General features: G+C 41.4%; 1 pseudogene; it reads left to right on the top strand.

The window, feature by feature from the left end:
• Positions 1-866: 866 nt before the first annotated feature.
• LOC128049741 (EKC/KEOPS complex subunit TPRKB-like) lies at positions 867-1,687 on the top strand (annotated as a pseudogene).
• Positions 1,688-25,200: the final 23,513 nt, after the last annotated feature.

Below are 25,200 nucleotides of genomic sequence, written 5' to 3'. Positions count from 1 at the left end.
TCAAAAAAACTTCTATGACCCCTATAGGAAATTCTATCACGTGTTTGACACATGGCATGTCTTCCCTCAAGCACTTTTACTTTCTGGTGGAAAAATTAATTTACCTTCATTTTTAGAGCTACTTAAAAGTATATTTTAAATTCTATACATGAATAGTAAACTGCTATCCTCTTAACTCCCCCTTCAACAGTTTACTGGTCTAAATCAGAAGGGGAAAAAAATCCAAAAGCCAACTGTGCATAGATTAAAGTATGGTCTGCAAAGTAGAAGCCTGTAATAATTGCTCCAAGAATTAAATCTCATATGAACTCAACTATCTTCAAAAGAATAAACTACCATTGGCCCTTGAACAACAAGGGGCTAGGAGCACTAACTCCCTGGTGTAATCTAAAATTGGAGTGAAACTTCTGACTTCACAAAAACTTAACTACCAATGGCCTAATGTTGACCAGAAGCCTACTGATAACAGTTGATTAACACATACTTGGTATGTTATATGTATTATATACTGTATTATTACAATATAGTAAGCTAGAGAAAAGAAGATGTTAATAAAATCATAAGGAGGGCCAGGCCAGGCGGGGCTCGGCAAGAACAGGAGACCCAACCCTGACACCCATGATTGTGATCTTCCAGGTGATACTTGAGAGTCTCTGCACCTTTATTTATGGAGCATCTCCCAAGGCCAGGCCTTGGGATGCAGCCCCGCAATGATCAGCTCAGTCTCTGCCTTTGTAGGCTAACAGTCTAGTGGCTATACATCATCCTGGTAAGCCCGAACTCACCAAAACTGTGACAAAGGAGCTGGCAAGAACAGGGAGCTAGTCTTGAGGTTCTGGGAGTACTGAATCCTGCTTATCTATGAAATGCAGTTAACACCTCAGCAGGACCTATTTCCCCAAATACAGGATGACCCTTCTGTTATTTACATATGTAAAAAATTGAGACTTTAGGGAAAAAAAGCCCTAAGGTGCCACTGATGGCTAGTTAATAAACCCTACAGTGACTGTCAACCAGTCCATCCTAAAGGAGATCAGTCCTGGGTGTTCATTGGAAGGACTAATGTTGAAGCTGAAACTCCAATACTTTGGCCACCTCATGCCAAGAGTTGACTCATTGGAAAAGACCCTGATGCTGGGAGGGATTGGGGGCAGGAGAAGGGGACGACAGAGGATGAGATGGCTGGATGGCATCACCGACTCGATGGACATGAGTCTGGGTGAACTCCGGGAGTTTGTGATGGACAGGGATGCCTGGTGTGCTGCGATTCATGGTGTCGCAAAGAGTCAGACATGACTGAGCAACTGAACTGAACTGAACAGTGACTGTCAATCCATTTCAGATACTTGTGGCAGCAAACAAAGCTGTTCACCTCTCCAAAATGGGAAAAATGAAAACAAGAACTTTACCTACTGAAATTATTTTCAATCTTTCCCCAAATAACAGTACTTCACAGGCCTTGAAAAATTTTGGTATCACAGCAAATGACACTTCAATTCTACCTGCTTTTATTGAAGAGGGAGAAAAACATATAAACCAGGAAGATGTAATATCTCAGACAGAAAGTCATCAATTTTCTCTAAAAAATCTCCTTGAAATAAATATTACAGAAATCAAAAAGATACTTTCTTGGGAAAAAAACTTGAATGTTATCACTTGCGGAATGTCAACAAAAGATGTTTTGTGAGATGACAGAAACAGTAAAAATTTTCCAGCATCAAAAAAAGGGAAATTTTAAGAAAAAATATATTTACAGTAATGTATTTGTGATTTACAGTAATTTATAAACTTATGATACCATAAGTTTATGTACACATATGTAAGATACCCATATTGTCTTATACAATTAAAAATGTTGTTAAACATTACTAATGCTAGACATCAAAAATAAAAAGACAGTATGAAATTTATATTTATTTATGGGTATAACATTTATACACTGATAACAAAGAAGCAACAATATGACTGCTTTATGATAACTTAAGGTGATCAATATGACTGCATCCTGATAGTCTAGCACATGTGCGAATGAAAGAAGCTTTATAAAAATGTTATGGCATAAAGTACTACAATCATATTTGTTCCACAGTATTGGAAATGTCACATTAAAAAAAAAAAAACTACTTACCTGTGACAACAGGCTGATACACAGTTTTGCCAGTTAGGAGAAAGGCATACTATGTGGTGGTGTAATTTTTTGAAAGCACAGTTTAAAAAGTAGCAGGAAAACAGATAGTTAATTTTATATTAAATATCAATCACTTTATATTAATATAAGGGTAGGCTATCCTCTTCAATACGAGTCTTGCACACTATGTCCTACAGAATGAACACTTAGGTGATAAAGATGATGACACAGTAACATCTCAGGACCCTTGCCATAAAGTTACTAGATTTTTCACAAGACATACACAACTGATAAGTTTATTAACTGTACCACATGATGATTATTTACTGTTCATTAAGTGGAAGTGGAGCATCACAAAGGTTTTCAACCTATTAGTCTTCATTCACATTGAGCAGTCTGAGAGGAGGAAGTGTTGGTTTCCGCTAAGGAGTGAAAGAGGTGGAGGAGGAAGTGGAGAAGGCAGGAGAGTCAGATTCATGCAGCTTGATGGAAATGAACCCCAATTTTGTTTGACTTTTTCCTTTTTCATTTCTCCCAAAATGTTCCTATATGGTATCAATCCTTACACGGTTTGCTTTAGTTTCACTGTCTGTATCATAGAATGCTCCATGTTGTAAAAAAGCACTCATCTCCATCAAATTATCTTAATTCTTCTGATTTGAATTTCCTCCAAGACCCCTGTCTTAAAACTCTTCATCCTACTTTTTTTTTTTTTTGCTGTGAGATCCAGAATCTCATTCATAATTTCCTTGATTGGCTCTGTTGTAAATCCTGTTAAGTCATGCACAACATCTGGACAGAGTTTTCTCCAACAGGAATTTACTATCTGGTGCTTGATGGTCTTCACAGCTTTTCCTATAAAAACAGCATCTTCAATGGTGTAATCCTTTCAGACTTTCATGATGTTCTATCAAGGTTCTCCTCCCATAGGATTGACAACCTTTTCCATCTTTTTCAGAGTATCATGTCTATTGAGCTTAAAGACTCCCTGATCTAGAGGCAGAATGAGAGACAGTTCTTTCTCAGGGAAAGTAGGCCACTTCAGCATAATTAATGTTGAATTTGTGCGTTCTGGGTGGCCAGGAGCACTGTTCAAAGCAACACTACTTTAAAGAGCACTCCAGTATTCTTGCCTGGGAAATCTCATGTAGCTGGCGGGCTACAGTCCAAAGGGTCACAGAAGAGTAGGACACGACTTAGTGACAACAACAGCCCCTGCTCTCTACAACTAGAGAAAAGCCCGCACAGCAACAAAGACCCAGCACAGCCAAAAATAAATAAGTAAACACAATTTTTAAGTGAAATTTCAATTTGACATAAAAAGGTATTTCCCAAAACATGCAAGGTTTTCAGGCCTGCTGGTTTAGCTGCAGTAATGATTTCACGAATATCCTTTTTCTTTAATTTAAAAAAATTAGTATGGATTCATTTATTTTGAGATGGTGGACAACCTCAAGTGCAGACATCAATCTACACCAGTACACATCAAGCAATTCAACTTTTTCTTGTAACACAACTTTGCTTTTGGGGAGCACTTCCAGTATCACAAGTCGTACTATGTATGGGTCCATGACATTATTCAAGGTTTCTGGTATTGCACTAAACAGGATGAAAAATATGCTAAAACTGCAAGTAGTGACTTTTTACTGAAAACACAATTTACTGGACAGAGGGCTGATTATGCCTCACCTAGCATTTTCAGCAGACACTTGCAACACTCGCAACACTCGAGCTCAACAAAATTAAAAAGAGGTGGCCACAAAATTATGACATTAGTACTGTATATACTAGGGTTACTTTTACACAATTATGATTTAATAATGAATCTCAATTTACATTTCTATGAATGGCACTTAGTGCGGTGGCTTAGGCGGTTGAGTGCAAAAGTCTTGATAAATTTCAAAATTCTATTAGATTTGTCAGTAGTAAATAATAGCAGATTAGTATTTACATATATTTTACATATTCATAACATCTTTCCCCTAATTTTTTGATATTACTAGGCTGCATGATTTGTTAATCTTTTCAAAATACTGCAAAGCTCAAAAACTTTACAATTTATTTCTTGAAAAAAAATCCATGTATAAGTGGACCCCCACAATTCAAACATCAAGGATCAATTATATTGTGAAAAAGTACTACTTACTTCTTTTTTTGATTATTTGATCTGTAAAAAAGTAAAACACAAACAAAAAGTAATCACTTTTTCTCCTGTGAGAAGATATGTTTGGTGTATTTAAGACTTCACAAACCAAAGTAAAGAAACTTTCAAATCCCCATATAAAATATAAGTCAACTCATTTTCACAATCAGCAACTTTCTTCCACTGTAGTTGACTTGGCCCACTTGCAAAGCGGAGCCATTACAAGATCACCTTGAAACCTTGAGGTTTTCATACACCATCTTCACATTTTAGTTTCCAATCTGAAAGGTGTTATTCACGAATCAGGTATTCTCTTACAAATCAGAAAAAGCAAAACAGGTGGCAAAGACTGAAAAAAAAGAATGCTAAACCCAAAATACAAACAGTAATCAGTTTCACCCGAGTGCGTAAACACAAACTCGTTGAGTCATAGGTACCAACGCAAGTCGGAATCAAATGCCATCACACAAAGCAAAGGCTGTCCGAAGCCTTAACGAAACAGTCCAGGCGACTCGTAATTCCTAATTCTCCCCAAACCCTAACTACCATCCCCACAGGCATTTCCCACGTTGCTCAGGAAGGCCGTCCGCGCACAGCCCGAAAGCCCAACGTGCAGCTCGAATCCTACGTGCTGCCTTCACCAGCGCCGGCCTCGGCCGCGGCATTCCTGACTGACATAGGCATTCGGCCATTTTCTCAAAATACGTACCAAACACAAAGCAGCTCTTCGCAAACTCCGGCGCCCTCGCTTCCCCTCGCCTCGGCCCGCTCACTGCACCACCGACACACCAAGTCGTCCTGAAGCGTTTCCTGGGCTCCCCACCACTGAAGACGGAGAGACGGGCAAATTCGGGGCGCCGTTGAGTCTTCCCAGTCCAGGCTGCCCCCTCCCGGCCCGCGCGCCCCAGTCCGGGAAGAGTGAGCAAAGTTGCCGCGTCGTATCGTCCCCGCTCCTCGCCCGCCCAGGGCTCGCCCTCCGCAGGGGGCCGGGAGCCTCCGCGCGCCCTCCCGAGGCGCCCGGCCCCGAGCGCCAGAGGGGGCCCCCTGCGCCCCGGAAGTCTGAGGCTCACTCCCCCACGGCGCCCCGCGGGACGCGCGCCCCGGCCCCGCCGACTCCGGCGGCCAGACGACCCCGCACGCAGGGCCTGGGCGGCCTGGCGGCCCGAGCGCAGAAATCGCTGTCCAGCCCCATTGGCGGAACCGCCCGGGTCCCGGGCTGACTCAACCAGCCCGGCCGCACTCAACGGCGCCTTCCGGCGAAAGGGAGAGGCCGGGCAGGGCGGAAGACGCGAGGGCCGCCGGCAGGCGAGGGGCTGCGGCGGGACCTGGAGCAGGAGGAGCACGAGAGGAAGTAAGTTTCAGGACTAGGGCCCCAAGCAGCTCCGCTCCTGGCCTCAGGACAAGACATCCCCGGCGCCTGCGCCCGCGCGGCGGCCCGGCCTCGACTGGGGAGGGGGTCCTGGCGCCGCGCCGCCCCTCACCGACGCCCCCGGCCCAGCCCCCCGGCGGCGACGATGTAACCCGATCCCGCCCGGCCGCCCGCCCCCGCCCGACGCGGCGGTCGCCGCCGCCCGAGCCACAGTATCTGCAAATCAGCCCTGGACAGCGCCTCGCTCCGCGTCCTTCCGCGCCCTCCCCTTCTCGCGGCCACCGCCGCCCGGCCGACCCGCCGCCCCCACCCGACCGTGCCTCAGACCGCGCCGCGCTTACCGGCCTTCCTGGGCGAGGAGGGGCGACGACCCGCGTCGCCGCTCCTTCACGGACTACTTTTCTTTGTTGCAGGAGTTTCGGGGGAGGGGAGGGTAAGGGTGGAAAAGTTGGACGCTGGGCCCGTCGAGGCCCGCGAAGACCCAGTGGGGCTGCACAGAGTGTTCAGGCCGCTGGCTCTCGCCCTGCGGTCCGGGCCGCCGCCGCCACCCACAGCAAGCTCTGGGGCCCCAGGCCTCGGCGGCGCTTACTCTGCTCCTGCGCCCTGAGCTCGCGGGAGCCGCACATTCCAACACAGGCGGCTGCGCCGCGCACCCGACCCGCGCCGCCGCCGCCACTCCCGGGACACGCCCCCTCACCGCCCGCGCGCGCCCGCCGGACACGCCCCCGCCGCTGCCCTCGCGCGTAGCCGCCTGGCGCGCCCCGCCCCTGGGCGAAGTAGGTTGTGAGCCCCGGCTGCGCTGACGGTTAACCGCGCCTGGTTCTCCCAGTCTCTCACTTGGGCTCTTAGGTAAAAAAAGACCCGAGCCTATCTTCATTTGTTGATTTCCTTCATAAACTAACAACAGAAAGTTATCTCCCAGCCCTGGAGCGCTGTTAAAAAAAAGTCTACAGGCTTTGACCCTTCACTTTAGAAGCATTGTTACCCGCCCTTTCAAGTCTAAAACGCTCAAAATTACCTTTCAGAATTTCTTGAGGACTCCATCCATAGCCACCCTTAACCAATTAAGCTTCGTATTAAACTTCTTGAGGGGGGTGGGAATTACATATATATATAAACAGAAAAAAAAAAAACACAAAAACCTCGATCTGTTAGTGAGTTGTAAGAAGAAAATGTTTCTAAAAGATCATGGACTTAAACTGAGAATGAGGACAGTGGGGCCAAATCCCTAGACATGGAGAGTAAGCAGGTCATTGCTGAACCTTCAAAATACTATTTCGGTATAGCATTACAGAGGGTAGAGAAGGTGGTGAGGATGTGGAGGCTGCTTAGTGAGCAAGTTTTGGAGAGTAACCTGCTTCCACTTTTTTAAACTAGGGTAGACATGCATGATACCTGACACATAGCAATATGCTAGAGAGAGAATAGTTTCTGCACCCGCTTCTTCTTTGTTTTCACCAGAAATACCTTATTAGTTTGCCTTGAAACCTAGTGGCCCTCTTTAAGCCCCTTAGTATGGAATTCAAGGCCCTGGTCAACGAGATCTAGATAAGTTGGACTATCACTAGTATTACAATAAAGAGAGCAGCAAGTGCTATGGAGCTTCAGAGTTGTTCAGTCGCTAAGTCCTATATGATTCTTTGCAGCCCCATGGACTGTAGCACACGAGGCTTCTCTGTCCTCCACTATCTCCCAGAGTCTGCTCAAATTCTTGTTCACTGAGTAAGTAATGCCATCTAAGCATCTTATCCTCTGCCAACCCTTCTCTTTTTGCCTTCAGTCTTTCCCAGCATCAGGGTTTTTTTCCAGTGAGTTGGCTCTTCACATCAGGTGGCCAAAGTATTGGAGCTTTAACTTCAGCAACAGTCCATTCTGAATATTCAGGGCTGATCTCCTTTAGGCTTGACTGGTTTGGTCCCCTTGCAGTCTAAGGAACTCTCAAGAGTCTTCTCTAGTACCACAGTTCGAAAGCATCAGTTCTTCAGTGCTCAGCCTTCTTTATGGTTCAACTCTCACATCCATACATGACTACTGGAAAAATCATAGTCTGAACTATATGGACCTTTGTTGGCAAAGTGATGTCTCTGCTTTTTAATATGCTGTCTGTGTGTGTGCTTAGTCACTCAGTCGTGTCCAGTTCTTTGCAAACCCATGGACTGTATAGCCCACCAGGCTCCTCTGTCCATCAGATTCTCCAGGCAAGAATACTGGAGTTGGGTTGTCATTCCCTTCTCTAGAGAATCTTCCCGACCCAGGGATCGAACCTGGGTCTCCTGAAATGCAAGCAGATTCTTTACTGTATGAGCTACAGGGAAGTTCATGTCTAGGTTTGTCATAGCTTTCCTTCTAAGAAGCAAGCATCTTAATTTCATGGCTGCAAAATCACCATCCATAGTGATTTTGGAGCCCAAGAAAACAAAGTCGGTGACTACTTCCACTTTTTCCCCGTCTATTTACCATGAAATGTGGGACCAGATGCCATGATCATAGTTTTTTGTATGTTGAGTTTCAAGTCAGCTTTTTCACTCTCCTCTTTCACCCTCACGAAGAGATTTTTTAGTTCCTCTCCACTTTCTGCCATCAGAGTGGCATCGTCTGCATATCTGAAGTTATTGGTATTTCTCCCGACAATCTTGATTCCTGCTTGTGAGTCATTCAGGCCAGCATTTCACATGATGTATTCTGTATATAAGTTAAATAAGCAAGGTGACAATATACAGCCTTGTTGTACTCCTTTCCCAATTTGGAACCAGTCAGTTGTTCTAGTCCAGTTCTAACTGTTGCGTTTTGACTCACATTCAGGTTTCTCAGGAGATAGGTAAGGTGGTCTGGTACTCCCATGTCTTTAGCAGTTTTCCACAGTTTGTTGTTATCTACACAGTCAAGAATATCTAGAACTTCTCATGGTAGGTGGTTTATACAGTTGGGTTTTGGAGAATTAGAATTTCAACAAGTGGAAGATAATGGAAGTGACATTATACGTGGTAAAAACAGCACGCCTCAAAACCTATGTATGAGTCCTCTTAAGTCTTTCTAGAGCTCCCTCAATTCCTTCTCTTTCAAGCCCCTTCACTGGTCTAGTTTATGAGAAAGCCTCCAGACTCTTTTCTCTCCTGGTCTACTGCTCATAGACCTGTTTCCCTAAATCTGGATGATATGTTATTATTTTTGCAGTGTCAGATGTAAGATGGCATGAAAGCTTTAATGTTATTATCAAAGGTTTTGATTTTTAATATTAAATGCAAGCCCTCTCTATAAATCAAACTTAAGAAGTATTCATTTTCATCGACTCAAACAGAAGAAAGAAAAAAATGTGGAAAGAATAGAAAAAGAGAAAGAAAAATTAGAGAGAAGAAGAAAGGAAGCAAGGAAGCAAAGAAGGAGGAAAAAGGGAAGAAAAAAACTTTTGTAGGTGTGGTATGAAATTTTCAACATTTATTCTTTTTTTAAATTTAAACTAAAATCTAACTTGAATTGCATGGCTTTTTTTGATGCTGTAGTCCAGGGAATAAATCTGGCCTCAATCAACACTTCAAAGACATAAACTTTCTTTCCTTTTTTCATGCCCAAAAGGGCAAAAATGAAACATCTCTTTTTAAACTTACTAGATAAATGTCCTTCATTTCCTCAATCTGACTGCTTACTGGAAATGTTTTTTAATTGCAAATTTATTCCCATATATTGTGATGCAAATAAATGAATGGCAATCGACAGCTGCATTCATTTAAAATTAGCAGAGGCCCTTGTTCCAGAGATGTCATAATCAGAGTGACCCAAATCATCATGACATGAAGGCCACAGGTCAAATTCAAGGCCAAGTTAAAAATCAATGGGAACTTTCCTTAGGAGAAACTGTGCTGTGAACTGGAATTCTTTTCCAAGAGGCTGTATTTTACTTTGCAGCATCCAAAATTGAAGATCATTCGCAAAATAAAGAACTTGAAAGGTGAATGAGTTCTGGTTTTCTCATTTTGAGACTGAATTCTTTACCATATATTTAATTCATCATTTAAAAATTTTAATTATCATCTTTTAAAAATTAATTTTGATTAGAGTATAGTTGCTTTGCAATGATTCTATGTTCTGAGTAATATTTTTCTCTAGAGATTTATTTAACAAGCTTGATTTAATATTGTTTTTGAGTTTCCATGTGCTTTTTATTCCTAACCATGTTTCATTTTTTTCTTTAGAAAAGAGCTTAATTTGACTGAACTTACAGTTAATTTTACACTGAATTACAATAATCTGTTTTAAATGTTGCATTTTAAAGTTGTCATTGTTTAAAAATTTGGGTGTAACATCTCCATCCTGATATTACTGGGTTTCAAGTCTATTCTTGATGTCACTAGCCAAAGAGATGGCTTTGGTCTGTCAGGGACTTATGTTTGGGGGTTTTTCTCCCATTTTCCCTACATTTCCAATAGTGCCTGTCACTGCTTGCATCTCCAGGAACCTTCTCCTGATATAACTGATCCTGTAGGGATCAAAACTCTGACACTGAAATTTTTGCTGTCTGGGTCAGCACAATTTCTCTTTCTCATTTAGTTCACAGTGAACTTACAACGTAACTTGAAATATTGCTCTAGGGCTTCCCTGGCGGTTCAGTGGTAAATAACATGCCAACCAATGCAGGAGACACAGGTTAGATCCCTGGTTCGGGAAGATTCCACGTGCTGGTTGTATGTGGAAGATTCCACAAATAATCCACAACTACTGAAGCCTGTGTGCCTAGAGCCTATGCTCCGCAATAAGACAAGCCAGTGCAATGAGAAGCCTGCACACCACAAATGCAGAGTAGCCCCTGCTCACCGCAATTAGAGAACAGCCCGCACAGCAACAAAGACCCAGCACAGCCAAAAATAAATAAATATAATTATTTTTAAAATATTGCTTTTTGCTCTCTACAACCTTATTCTGAAACTTTGGTGAAGGTTAAAAAAAAAAAGTTGTGATAAATTAATCACTGCACTGGCCAAATAGGCTAGAGAACTGTTTCTCCTTCTCTCTGTTACTTTGAGAAATCACTTCTCTTAGGATGGATAATCAGTAAAGTCCTACTGTATAGCACAGGCAGCTATATTCAATATCTGAGATAAATAATATAATGTAAAAGAACATGAAAAAGAATACATATATATGTATAAATGAGTCATTGTTGTTCAGTAGAAATTATAAATCAACTATACTTCAATAACATTTTTTAAAAAAGAAATCATTTCTCTTGAGTTTTGTCTATAAAAGGAAGAAGTTGCACTGGTGAGATCTAAAATTCTCACAGTTTAGAAATCTAAGGTGCTTTTTATTTTGTTAAATTTTGAATCTCCTGCAGATATTTTCTAGAAAAACTATATGCTTTTTTAGTTCAATATACCCTAGTTTCTTCTCTGTAGCTTCATTTGTCCTCTGTAAGGAGACCCGCCATTAGGCCTATCAGAACTGAACACAGAGATTTAAGTCCTGCTCAAGTAGGCTGTAGTCCATGGGGTCGCTAGGAGTCTGACACGACTGAGCGACTTCACTTTCACACATTGGAGAAGGAAATGGCAACCCACTCCAGTGTTCTTGCCTGGAGAATCCCAGGGATGGGGGAGCCTGGTGGGCTGCCGTCTCTGGGGTCGCACAGAGTCGGACACGACTGAAGTGACTTAGCAGCAGCAGCAGCAGCAAGTATTGTTGACAGAACCCTTGCTGCCAGTTGGGCCCTAACGTCTTATTCTGGTTCTGGTAACCAGAACACAGGGTCTCATCCATGATAGTATCTGCAGCTTGAGTCACAGAGGTATTCCCTAAATGCTGAGAGAGTGAAGGAGGTGAGCCAAGGAGCTCCAGAAGGAGCCAAGCTCCTCCTGCTCCTCAGGGAGCCCAGACCACATTTTGCATTACTCTCCCCTGTTCCTCTTCCACTCAAATCCCTGGCTTCCTTGAATCCTGGCTACTTGAAATTGCTGTTCTTTTTCTGAAAGACTGTCCAGTACCTCTCTGTCTGTGGAAGCTCATTCCTTCCACTCCTGAGTCAGATGACATCGTCTCAGCAACCGCACTCTTTAGAATTACAGCCCCTCCCCTTTGCACCCAATCCTATTGTCCTTCTCTGCTATTAGCGTTTATCACTAACAAACACACTTTGTATGTTATTTTAAAATTTTATTTACCATTTTATTGTTTATCTTTCCTTACTAGAACCAAAGTCCAGAAGAGCAGAGAAAAAAATTTTTTTAAACTCCCTCCCATCTCACTCCTCATCCCACCCCTTTAGGTTGATACAGAGTCCCCATTTGAGTTTCCTGAGCCATACAGCAAATTCCCGTTGGGTATATTTTACATATGTTAATGTAAGTTTCCATGTTACTCTTTCCATACATCTCACCCTCTCCTCCCCTCTCCCCATGTCCATAAGTCTATTTTCTATGTCTGTTTCTCCACTGTTGCCCTGTAAATAAATTCTTCAGTACCATTTTTCTAGATTCCATATATATGTGTTAGAATACAGTATTTATCTTTCTCTTTCTAACTCACTTCACTCTGTATAATAGATTCTAGGTTCATCCCCCTCATTATAACTGACTCAAATGCTTTTCTTTTTATGGCTGAGTAATACTCCATTGTGTATATGTACCACAACTTCTTTATCCATTCATCTGTTGATGGGCATCTATGTTGCTTCCGTGTTCTAGCTATTGTAAATAGTGCTAGTGCAATGAACAATGGGATACATGTGTCTCTTTCAGTTTTGGTTTCCTCAGGGTATATGCCTAGGAGTGGGATTGCTGGGTCATATGGTGGTTTTATTCCTAGTGTTTTAAGAAATCTCCATACTGTCTTCCATAGTGGCTATATCAGTTTACATTCCCACCAACAGTGAAAGAGCATTCCCTTTTCTCCACATCCTCTCCAGCATTTACTGTTTGTAGACTTTTTGATGAGGGCCGTTCTGATTGGTGTGAGGGGATATCTCATTGTAGTTTTGATTTGCATTTTTCTAATAATGAGCAATGTTGAGCATCTTTTCATGTGTTTGTTAGCCATCTGTATGTCTTTTTTGGAGAAATGTCTGTTTAGGTCTTTTTCCCACTTTTTGACTGGGTTGTTTGTTTTTCTCACATTGAGTTGTATGAGCTGCTTGTATATTTTGGAAATTAATCCTTTGTCAGTTGTTTCATTTGCTATTATTTTCTCCCATTCTGAGGGTCGTCTTTTCACCTTGTTTAACGTTTCCTTTGCTGTGCAAAATTTTAAGATTAATCAAATCCCACTTGTTTGCTTTTGTTTTTATTTCCATTACTCTAAAAGGTGGGTTATAGAGGATCTTGCTTTGATTTATGTCATTTAGTGTTCTGCCTGTATTTTCCTCTAAGAGTTTTATAGTTTCTGGTCTTACATTTAGGTCTTTCATACATTTTGAGTTTACCTTTGCGTATGGTGTTAGGAAGTGTTCTCATTCTTTTACATGTACCTGTCCAGTTTTCCCAGCACCATTTATTGAAGAGGCTGTCTTTGCCCCATTGTATATTCTTGCTTCCTTTGTCAAAAATAAGGTACCCATAGGTGCATGGGTTTATTTCTGGGCTTTCTATCTTGTTCCATTGGTCTGTATTTCTGTTTTTGTGCCAGTACCATACTGTCTTGATGACTGTAGCTTTGTAGTATGATCTGAAATCAGGAAGGTTGATTCCTCCAGCTCCATTCTTCTTTCTCAAAACTGCTTTGGCTATTCGGGGTCTTTTGTGTTTCCATATGAACTGTGAAATTTTTTATTCCAGTTATGTGAAAAATGCCTATCAAATGGTAATTTGATAGGGATCACATTAAATCTGTAGATTGCTTTTGGTACTATAGTCATTTTCACAATATTGATTCTTCCTACCCAGGAACATGGAATATCTCTCCATCTGTTTATGTCATCTTTGATTTCTTTCATTAGTATCTTATAATTTTCTGTGTACAGTTCTTTTGTCTCCTTAAGTGGGTTTATTCCTAGATATTTAATTGTTTTTGTTGCAGTGGTGAATGGGACTGATTCCTTAATTTGTCTTTCTGATTTTTCATTGTTAGTATATAGAAATGCAAGTGATTTCTGTGTATTGATTTTGTATCCTAAAACTGCTAAAGTCACTGATTAGCTCTAGTAATTTTCTGATACTATCTTCAGGGTTTCCTATATACAGTATCATGTCATCTGCAAACAATGAGAGATTTACTTCTCCTTTTCTGATCTGGATTCCTTTTATTTCTTTTCTTCTCTGATTGCTGTAGCTAGGACTTCCAGAACTATGTTGACTAATAGTGGTGAAAATGGACACCTTTTTCTTGTTCATGATCTTAGGAGGAATGCTTTCAGTTTTTCACCATTGAGAAGAATGTTTGCTGTAGGCTTATCATATATGGCCTTTACTATGTTGAGGTAGGTTCCTTCTATGCCCATTTTTTTGAAGAGTTTTACTCACAAGTGGGTGCTGAATTTTGTCAAAGGTTTTTTCTGCATCTATTGAAATTATCATGTGATTTTTATCTTTCAGTTTGTTAATATTGGTGTATCACTTTGATTGATTTGTGTATATTGAAGAGTCCTTGCATCCCTGGAATAAACCCAACTTGATCATAGTGTATGAGCTTTTTGATGTGTTGCTGAATTCTGTTAACTAAAATTTTGTGTGTTTTTTTTTTTTTATGCCAAGTTTGAGAGAGAGAAGCTTCGTGAAGGGGAAAGGATTGAGACTGGGCCTCTTTAAAAGAGCCTTGCTGGCACTGAGGGGCCTGAGGATGTCCTTTGACCTCTGTGAGGAGTCATGTGAAAAATTAATGCAAAAAATTCATGATGGAGTATGTCCGTGTTGTAAAGAAGTTCTTGAATGGCGTGTAAAAAATACATCAAGTACAAACCATTATCAAAGCCTAACAATGAGATCAAGCCCTGGGCCTTTGGAGTAGGAGCATTGACTCCAAGACCTTAGACTACCGGAGAACTAACCCTAAGGAGTATCAAATAATGAGAACTCACATAAAGGAAATCACTTGAATACAAGACCCTGCATCACCCAACCACCAGTAGCACTCTGTGCACAACACTAAACAATAAAGCAAAATACAAATCCAATCATCAGCAGACAGGATTACCACCTCACTCAGCCTTACCCATCAGAGGAAAAACAAACAAGCAAAAACTCAGCACAAATCTCACCTTATAGGAAGCTCACACAAACCACTTTGCCAATCTTGAAGTGAAGTGAAGTCTCTCAGCTGTGTCCGACTCTGCGACCCCATGAACAGTAGCCTACCAGGCTCCACCGTCCATGGGATTTTCCAGGCAAGAATACTGGAGTGGGCTGCCATTTCTTTCTCCAGGGGATCTTCCCAACCCAGGGATCGAACCCGGGTCTCCTACTTTGCAGAGAGACCCTTTTCCATCTGAGCCATCAGGGAAGCCCAAAGTGTTACCACGGAGGGCAGAAATCAAAACAAAGAAAGAATTCAACCTTCTTCAAGGAAAGAATTCAACTTTCCTTGAAGCCTGGGAAAGGAGACCTCAAACACAATAACTTAAAAAATAATAATGAAAAGGCAGAGAAATACTGCACAAATGAAGGAACAAACTAGAAACACAGAAGTCCAAATAAATGAAGAGGAAATAGGAAAACTACTTGAAAAAGAATTCAGAATAATGATAGTGAAGATGATCAAAAACCTTGAAAAAAAACAAAATGGAGAAAATGCAAGAATCAATTAACAAAGACCTAGAAGAATGAAAGGACAAGCATACAGAGACAAATGGGCTTCCCTGGTGGCTCAGAGGTCAATCATCTGCCTGCAATGCAGGAGACCTGGGTTCGATCTCTGGGTCAGGAAGATCCCCTGGAGAAGGAAATGGAAACCCACTCCAGTACTCTTGCCTGGAAAATCACATGGACAGAGAAGCCTGGTAGACTACAGTCCATGGGATCACAAAGAGTCGGACACGACTGAGCGACATACAGAAACAAACAACACAATTACTGAAATTAAAAATACTCTAGAAGGAATCAATAGCAGAATATCTGAAGCAGAAGAATGAATGAGTGAGCTGGAAGACAAAATGGTGGAAATAACTTCTGAAGAACAGAATAAAGTAAAAAGAATGAAAAGAGCTGAGGACAGTCTCAGAGATCTCTGGTACCATATCAAATGCACCAACATTCAAATTATAGGGGTCTCAGAAAAAGAGAAAAGGAAAAGGTATGAGAAATTTTTTGAAGAGATTCTAGTTGAAAATTTCCACAACATGGAAAAGGAAATAGTCAACGAAGTCCAAGAGGCACAGAGAGTTCCATATAAGATAAACTCAAGGAGAAACACACCAAGACACATACTAATCAAGCTAACAAAGACTGAACACAAGGAAAGAATATTAAAAGCTGCAAGGGAGAAGCAACAAGAAACATACAAGGGAAACTCCAACAGCTGATCTTTCATCAGAAACTCTGCAGGCCACAAGGGAATGACAGGATATATTTAAAGTACTGAAAGGGAAAAATCTACAGCCAAGATTACTGTACCCAGCAAGGACCTCATTCACAATTGATGGAGAAATAAAAAGCTTTTCAGACAAGCAAAAGTTAAGAGAATTCAGTACCACCAAACCCGCTTTACAACAAATGTTAAAGGGACTTATATGGTCAAGAAATACAACAGAAGAAAAAAGATCTACAAAATCAACCCCAAACAATTAAGAAATGGCAATAGTAACATATTATCAATAATTACTTTAAATGTAAATGGATTAAATGCTCCAACCAAAAGACACAGACTGGCAGAATGGATACAAAAACAAGACTCATATATATGCTATCTACAAGAAACCCACTGCAGACCTCAAGACACATATAGACTGAAAGTGAGAAGATGGAAAAATACATTCCGTGCAAATGGGAAGCAAAAGAAAGTTGGAGTAACAATCTCATATCAGACAAAATAGACCTTAAAATTCTTACAAGAGATAAGGAAGGACACTACATAATGATCAAGGGATCAGTCTAAGAGGAAGACATATTAATTGTAAATATCTATGCACCCAACATAGAAAGTGAAGTTGCTCAGTCATGTCTGGCTCTTTGTGACACCATAGACTGTAGCCCACCAGATTCCTCCGTCCATGGAATTTTCCAGGCAAGAGTACTAGAGTAGATTGCCATTTCCTTCTCCAGGGGATCTTCTTAACCCAGGGATCGAACCTGGGTCTCCCACGTTGCAGGCAGACACTTTACCATCTGAGCCACCAGGGAAGCATATACCCAACATAGAAGCACCTCAATACATAAGACAAACACTGCTGCTGCTGCTAAGTCGCTTCAGTCATGTCCGACTCTGTGCAACCCCATAGATGGCAGTCCACCAGGCTCCCACCATCCCTGGGATTCTCCAGGCAAGAGCACTGGAGTGGGTTGCCATTTCCTTCTCCAATAAGACAAACACTAACAGACATAAAAGGAGAAATTGACAGGAACACAATAATAGTAGGAGACTTTAACACCCCACTCACATTAATGAACAGATCATCAAACAGAAAATTATTAAGGAAACACAAGTCTTTTTTTTTTTTTAATTTTTATTTTTACTTTATTTTACTTTACAATACTGTATTGGTTTTGCCATATATTGACATGAATCCACCACGGGTGTACATGCGATCCCAAACATGAACCCCCCTCCCACCTCCCTCCCCACAACATCCCTCTGGGTCATCCCCCTGCACCAGCCCCAAGCATGCTGTATCCTGCGTCGGACACAGACTGGTGATTCGATTCTTACATGATAGTATACATGTTTCAATGCCATTCTCCCAAATCATCCCACCCTCTCCCTCTCCCTCTGAGTCCAAAAGTCCGCTATACACATCTGTGTCTTTTTTGCTGTCTTGCATACAGGGTCATCATTGCCATCTTTCTAAATTCCATATATATGTGTTAGTATACTGTATTGGTGTTTTTCTTTCTGGCTTACTTCACTCTGTATAATCGGCTCCAGTTTCATCCATCTCATCAGAACTGATTCAAATGTATTCTTTTTAATGGCTGAGTAATACTCCATTGTGTATATGTACCACAGCTTTCTTATCCATTCATCTGCTGATGGACATCTAGGTTGTTTCCATGTCCTGGCTATTATAAACAGTGCTGCGATGAACATTGGGGTACATGTGTCCTTTCAATTCTGGTTTCCTCCGTGTGTATGCCCAGCAGCGGGATTGCTGGGTCATATGGCAGTTCTATTTGCAATTTTTTAAGGAATCGCCACACTGTTTTCCATAATGGTTGTACTAGTTTGCATTCCCACCAACAGTGTAGGAGGGTTCCCTTTTCTCCACACCCTCTCCAGCATTTATTGCTTGCAGATTTTTGGATCGCAGACATTCTGACTGGTGTGAAGTGGTACCTCATTGTGCTTTTGATTTGCATTTCTCTAATAATGAGTGATGTTGAGCATCTTTTCATGTGTTTGTTAGCCATCCATATATCTTCTTTGGAGAAATGTCTATTTAGTTCTTTGGCCCATTTTTTGATTGGGTCGTTTATTTTTCTGGAATTGAGTTGCATAAGTTGCTTGTATATTTTTGAGATTAGTTGTTTGTCAGTTGTTTTATTTGCTATTATTTTCTCCCATTCAGAAGGCTGTCTTTTCACCTTGCTTATATTTTCCTTTGTTGTGCAGAAGCTTTTAATTTTAATTAGATCCCATTTGTTTATTTTTGCTTTTATTTCCAGAATTCTGGGAGGTGGATCATAGAGGATCCTGCTGTGATTTCTGTCGGAGAGTGTTTTGCTTATGTTCTCCTCTAGGAGTTTTATAGTTTCTGGTCTTACATTTAGATCTTTAATCCATTTTGAGTTTATTTTCGTGTGTGGTGTTAGAAAGTGATCTAGTTTCATTCTTTTACAAGTGGTTGACCAGTTTTCCCAGCACCACTTGTTAAAGAGATTGTCTTTACTCCATTGTATATTCTTGCCTCCTTTGTCAAAGATAAGGTGTCCATATGTGGAAACACAAGTCTTAAATGATACATTAGATGAGATGGATCTCATTGATATCTTTAAGACATTCCATCCAAATGCAGAAGAATACACCTTCTTCTCAAGTGCACATGGAACATTCTCCAGGATAGACCACATCTTGGGCCACAAATCAAACCTCAGTAAATTTAAGAAAATTGAAATTGTATCAAGCATCTTCTCCAACCACAATGCTTTGACCAGATATCGATTACAGGAAAAAAAGTGTAAGAAACACAAACACATGGAGATTAAACAACACATTTCTAAATAACCAACAGGTTACTGAAGAAATCAAAAGGGAAATCAAAAAATTTCTGGAAACAAATGACAATGAAAACACAACAACTCAAAACCTATGGGATGCAGCAAAAGCAGTTCCTGCTCTTTTGCATATTGTATTCCCAGCATACTCCTAGTTTCACACATTGCCTTGGTGGAATTTAAGAGTCTGTTTGAGCCTTAGGGGTGACTCCATTCACCTCTGTTTACAGACAAGCCACATCTCTCTCCCTGCATAGCCCTGCCCCTCCCCTCATTTCATTTCTCTGCCCTGGCCCTCCCCATTGTCCTTTTTTTGAGAATTCTCCCTCCATGTGATATGCAAACCACAAAATGTCACAACTGAAAGAGATCTCAGGGATCTAAGCCCTGTTTTATAGATGGAAAGACAGGCCTACAAGAATTTGGCTTGTCTAGGTTTGCTTACGTAGTTGGAGCACAGCTGGAACTGAGATCCAAGGACACAGATTTCCAACTGGACCACTGATCTTTCTGTCTCAAACTCTCCAGTCTTCCTTTGTTTGTTTCTGGCCCCAGGAACATCCTTTTATGAAAATTCCTCTGGGCCTGATGAGCTACTTTGTTCAGTGGCCCTATAGACAGGGTATTTGAGGTAAGATGTCTCTTCAAACCACCTTTCCTTAACTCTTCAGTATACTTTTATGCTAAAATTATTTGTCTTTTGGTTAGGAGAGGCCTTGTTGACTTCTATAGCTTCTAAAATAGTGAAGATATAGGACTGACATTTTAAAGCACAAGGCTATTCATTAGTTTAGGGGAAAGGGGATTTAACTCAAATATACAACTTCTTGAAGCCTTTCTCTCCCTTTGAGAAAGAGGTAGAAAGCTTCTACTCTATGCTCCTGACGTGCCATAGCAAGTTTACTTGGGTGCATACGTTTCTTTCGTGTGTTCCTTTGAGCTAACCATGAGGACAGTGAAATAAGGTACTGTATCATATGTTCTTCACATGATCTTACTCCTGATAGTCAATGAAATCAAACATCTGACAAAATGTTGAACTCAACTGAAGCTAAAACCAGGCACTGGTTTTATCAATAAGTATTTCTTTGATGAATAATCTGTATTTTTCTTTGTTTGTCTTCAAATTAACACTTAACCTTCCAGAATGGCTAAAAGTAAAACAGCAGGCAATATAAAGTGCTGATGAAAATCCTGAGCCACTGGAGCTTCATATATTAATGATGGCAATGCAAATTGGCCATACAACCATTTTGGAAAACAGTCTTAAAGTTTCCTATAGAGACTTGAAGTATATGATCTGGATATCCTGTTCCAGAACAGAACTGAAATTTTATGTTATACAAAGAACTGGTAGGGAAGTGTCCAAAAACTGGGAACAGCCCAAATGTCCAGCTGGTGAATAGATAAATACTTTTAATACACCCATACAATGAAATAAAGTGTCAGGGAATTAAAACTTTTCCTGTACTTCCTTTAGTGATTGAAAGTGACAGTTGCTCAGTCATGTTGGACTCTTTGCAACCCCATAAACTATACAGTCCATGGAATTTTCCAGGCCAGAATATTGGAGTGGGTAGCCTTTCTCTTCTCCAGGGGATCTTCCCAACCCAGGGATTGAACCCAGGGCTCCACATTGCAGGCAGATTCTTTACCAGCTGAGACACCAGGGAAGCCCCCTTCAGTGATTGGGATCTTTCCAATTCAACTGATAGAAGACAGATTAGCAAAAGATAACAATTAATTGCCATATTTTTGTTAAGGTATGCGTGCAGAGAAATGTGTGACTCAAGGGCCAATTAGAATTTGGGGCTTATATGCCATCTTAATGAGCTTCCCTGGTGGCTCAAGCAGTAAAGAATCTGCCTGCAAAGTCAGAGACCCGGGTTCAGTGCCCGAGTAGGGAAGATCCCCAGGAGAAGGGAAAGGCTACCCACTCCAGTATTCTTGCCTGGAGAATTCCTTGGACAGAGGAGCCTGGTGGGCTACAGTCCATGGGGTCACAAAGAGTAGAACATGACTGAGCAACTAACACTTTTTTTATATCATCTTAATAGGGGCAGGAGGGGGAAAGAAAGATACTTAAGGGAAAACAAGTGAGTTCTCAGTGAGGGAAGAGGAGGAAGAAAGGGGAAACAAATTGACTTTTTGGAAAGATAGATGGACCTGAGGAGAATAGATGGGAGATATGATAGTTCTGGGATGATGTATGTTTACATATAGTGTGGAGACTTCTCATTTCCCATGATAAGCCTCAGTCATCCTTGGTGGATCCCACAGATGGCCTCTAGGGGAAGGGATTTGTGATCATTGAATTCTTCTTACTTCTGCATTTAGGAAGATAAATTAATTTCAGGAATTCAAATGTCTTCTGCTAAAAATAATTTTCAATAAAGATGAAAAGGAACTAGCTACTAATACAGGCATCTACATAGATGATTCTCAAAAGCATTATGCTAAGTGAAAGAAGCCAGATACAAAAGGCCACTTTCCTTATGATTCCATTTATACAGCATTTTGGGAAAGGCTATAGATGAAAAGATGTCCTTTTCATTATAGGGGACTGGAATGCAAAAGTAGGAAGTCAAGAAACACCTGGAGTAACAGACAAATTTGGCATTGGAATGCGGAATGAAACAGGGCAAAGGCTAATAGAGTTTTGCCAAAAGAACACACTGCTCCTAGCAAACACCCTCTTCCAAAAACACAAGAGAAGACTCTACACATGGACATCACCAGATGGTCAACACTGAAATCAGATTGATTATAGGTTCTTTGCAGCCAAAGATGAAGAAGTTCTATACAGTCAGCAAAAACAAGACCAGTAGCTGACTGTGGCACAGACCATGAACTCCTTATTGCCAAATTCAGACTTAAATTGAAGAAAGTAGGGAAAACCATTAGACCATTCAGGTATGACCTAAGTCAAATCCCTTACAATTATATAGTGGAAGTGATAGATAGATTCAAGGGATTAGATTTGATAGACAGAGTGCCTGAAGAACTATGGACTGAGGTTCGGGACATTGTACAGGAGGCAGGGATCAAGACCATCCCCAAGGAAAAGAAATGCAAAAAGGCAAAATGGTTGTCTGAGGAGGCCTTACATATAGCTGTGAATAGAAGAGAAGCTAAAGGTGAAGGAGAAAAGGAAAGATATACCCATTTGAATGCAGAGTTCCAAAGAATAGCAAGGAGAGATAAGAAAGCATTCCTCAGCAATCAATGCAAAGAAATAGAGGAAAACAACAGAATGGGAAAGACTAAGGATCTCTTCAAGAAAATTAGAGATACCAAGGGAACATTTCATGCAAAGATGGGCACAATAAAGGACAGAAATGGTATGGACCTAACAGAAGCAGAAGATATTAAGAAGAGGTGGCAATAATACATAGAAAGTGAAAGAGAAGTTGCTCAGTCGTGTCTGACTCTTAGCGACCCCATGGACTGTAGCCCACCAGGCTCCTCTGTCCATGGGATTTTCCAGGCAAGAGTACTGGAGTGGGGTGGAAGAACTATACAAAAAAGATCTTCACAACCCAGATAATCACAATGGTGTGATCACCAACCTAGAGCCAGACATCCTGGAATGCGAAGTCAAGCAATTCTTAGGAAGTATCACTACAAACAAAGCTAGTGAAGGGGATGGAATTCCAGTTGAGCTGTTTCAAATCCTGAAAGATGATGCTGTGAAAGTGCTGCATTCAATATGCCAGCAAATTTGGAAAACTCAGCAGTGGCCACAGGACTGGAAAAAGTCAGTTTTCATTCCAATCCCAAAGAAAGGCAATGCCAAGGAATGCTCAAACTACCGCACAATTGCACTCATCTCACATGCTAGTGAAGTAATGCTCAAAATTCTCCAAGCCAGGCTTCAACAGTACATGAACCGTGAACTTCCAAATGTTCAACCAGGATTTCGAAAAAGCAGAGGAATGAGAGATCAAATTGCCAACATCTGCTGGATCATGGAAAAAGCAGGAGAGCTCCAGAAAAACATCTACTTCTGCTTTATTGACTATGCCAAAGCCTTTGACTGTGTGGATCACAATAAACTGTGGAAAATTCTGAAAGAGATGGGAATACCAGACCACCTCACCTGCCTCCTTAGAAATCTGTATGCAGGTCAGGAAGCAACAGTTAGAACTGGACATGGAACAACAGACTGGTTCCAAATAGGGAAAGGAGTACATCAAGGCTGTGTATTGTCACCCTGCTTATTTAACTTCTATGCAGAGTACATCATGAGAAATGCTGGGCTGGAAGAAGCACAAGCTGGAATCAAGATTGCTGGGAGAACTATCAATCCCTCAGATATGCAAATAACACCACCCTTGTGGCAGAAAGAGAAGAAGAACTAAAGAGCCTCTTGCTGAAAGTAAAAGAGGAGAGTGAAAAAGTTGGCTTAAAACTCAACATTCAGAAAACTAAGATCACGGCATCCGGTCCCATCACTTCATGGGAAATAGATAGGGAAACAGTGGAAACGGTGTCAGACTTCTTTGGCGGGGGGTGGGGGGGGGGGGCTCCAAAATCCCTGCAGATGGTGACTGCAGCCATGAAATTAGAAGACGCTTACTCCTTGGAAGAAAAGTTATGACCAACCTAGATAGCATATTGAAAAGCAGAGACATTAGTTTGCCAACAAAGATCTGTCTAGTCAAGGCTATGGTTTTTCCACTGGTCATGTATGAATGTGAGAGTTAGACCATAAGAAAGCTGAGCACAGAAGAATTGATGCTTTTGAACTGTGATGTTGGAGAAGACTCTTGACAGTCCCTTTGACTGCAAGGAGATCCAACTAGTCCATCCTAAAGGAGATCAGTCCTGGGTGTTCTTTGGAAGGACTGATGCTAAAGCTGAAACTCCAATACTTTGGCCACCTCATGCGAAGAGTTGACTCATTGGAAAAGACTCTGATGCAGGGAGGGATTGGGGGGCAGGTGGAGAAGGGGACAACAGAGGATGAAATGGCTGGATGGCATCACTGACTTGATGAACATGAGTTTGGGTGAACTCCGAGAGTTAGTGATGGATAGGGAGGCCTGGTGTGCTGCAATTCATGGGGTCGCAAAGAGTCGGACATGACTGAGCGACGTTGAACTGAACTGAACTGAACTGAAGCTTCAGGGAAGAGGAGGAGTATTTTTGAGGAAAGTAAGCCACTCATGCGCACAGTTTATATACAGAAATTCCTGTCTAGAGATCAGTTACCTTAAGGTCGTTCCTAATATACCATCCAAGAGGAGGGAAGACTGGTCCTCTCTTGAAAGATGAGGAGGCAGAAGAAGGGATGCAGTAAAGTCAAGAAACCAGAGTGGCAAGCCAGCTGGGATTGGAGCAAATCAAGACTGAAGATAAAGTGCATGGCATTAGTCTAGAACAGACACCATTTTAAGCATAAATTTGGCTTGTTCCAAGGAAGTCTTAGAGCTTTCCTGGAGGCTCAGATGGTAAAGAAACTGCCCGAAATGCGGGACATCCAGGTTTGATCCCTGGGTCAGAAAGATCCCCTGGAGAAGGGAATGGCAACCCCCTCCAGTATTCTTGCCTACAGAATTCTATGAACAGAGGAATCTGGCATGCTACAGTTCAGGGGGTTGCAAAGAGCTGAACACAATTGATCAACTGACACTTTCACTTTTCACAAGGAAGTCTCAGATAAGCACTGATAAAGTCTCCCTGAGAAACAAAATCAGACCACTATAATCCAATCACAGTAGTGAAGGTCACACCATGAAACTTTAACCAACTCAGTATACTGATTTGGGCAAAAATGATATGTAAATTCCTGTGTTGTGCTCAGAAAATAGAATGTTTCCCTAAGAAACTAGTCTGCATGTAATCTGGAAAAGAGAAAAACAAAGGGGGAAAATTTGGCACTGTTTACCTTACACTGTGCACAGAACATTGAGACACAGAATTGGACAGGTAGAGATGTATCACATAAGTTTAGGACAAGGATATTCACTTGGATTTTTTGACTCAGAGTAGGTGTGAAGATTATCTCTCCTGACATTAAGTCCATGCTCACAAAGTAACTCAACACCTCATTATATGTACTATCTATACTTTGATTTCAAGTGACAGTGAAGCCATTTAACAACTAGTAATCTAAGTTTTGCATCACTTCCTCCTACTTTCCCCTAACATCTCCTACTGTGTCTCTTCCTTTTCTTGACCTCACTCACTCGGTTCCAGGCACACATGCCTGGAATAGTGTTATCTGAAGGCCTTTGCAGATGTACTTAAATTAAGGATCTTGAAATGAGGAGAT

Source organism: Budorcas taxicolor, chromosome 6 (genome assembly GCF_023091745.1).
Source record: "Budorcas taxicolor isolate Tak-1 chromosome 6, Takin1.1, whole genome shotgun sequence".
Classification (NCBI taxonomy): Eukaryota; Metazoa; Chordata; class Mammalia; order Artiodactyla; family Bovidae; genus Budorcas; species Budorcas taxicolor.
The sequence above is the reverse complement of the archived record's forward strand: the minus strand, read 5'-3'. Positions and strand labels throughout refer to the sequence as shown.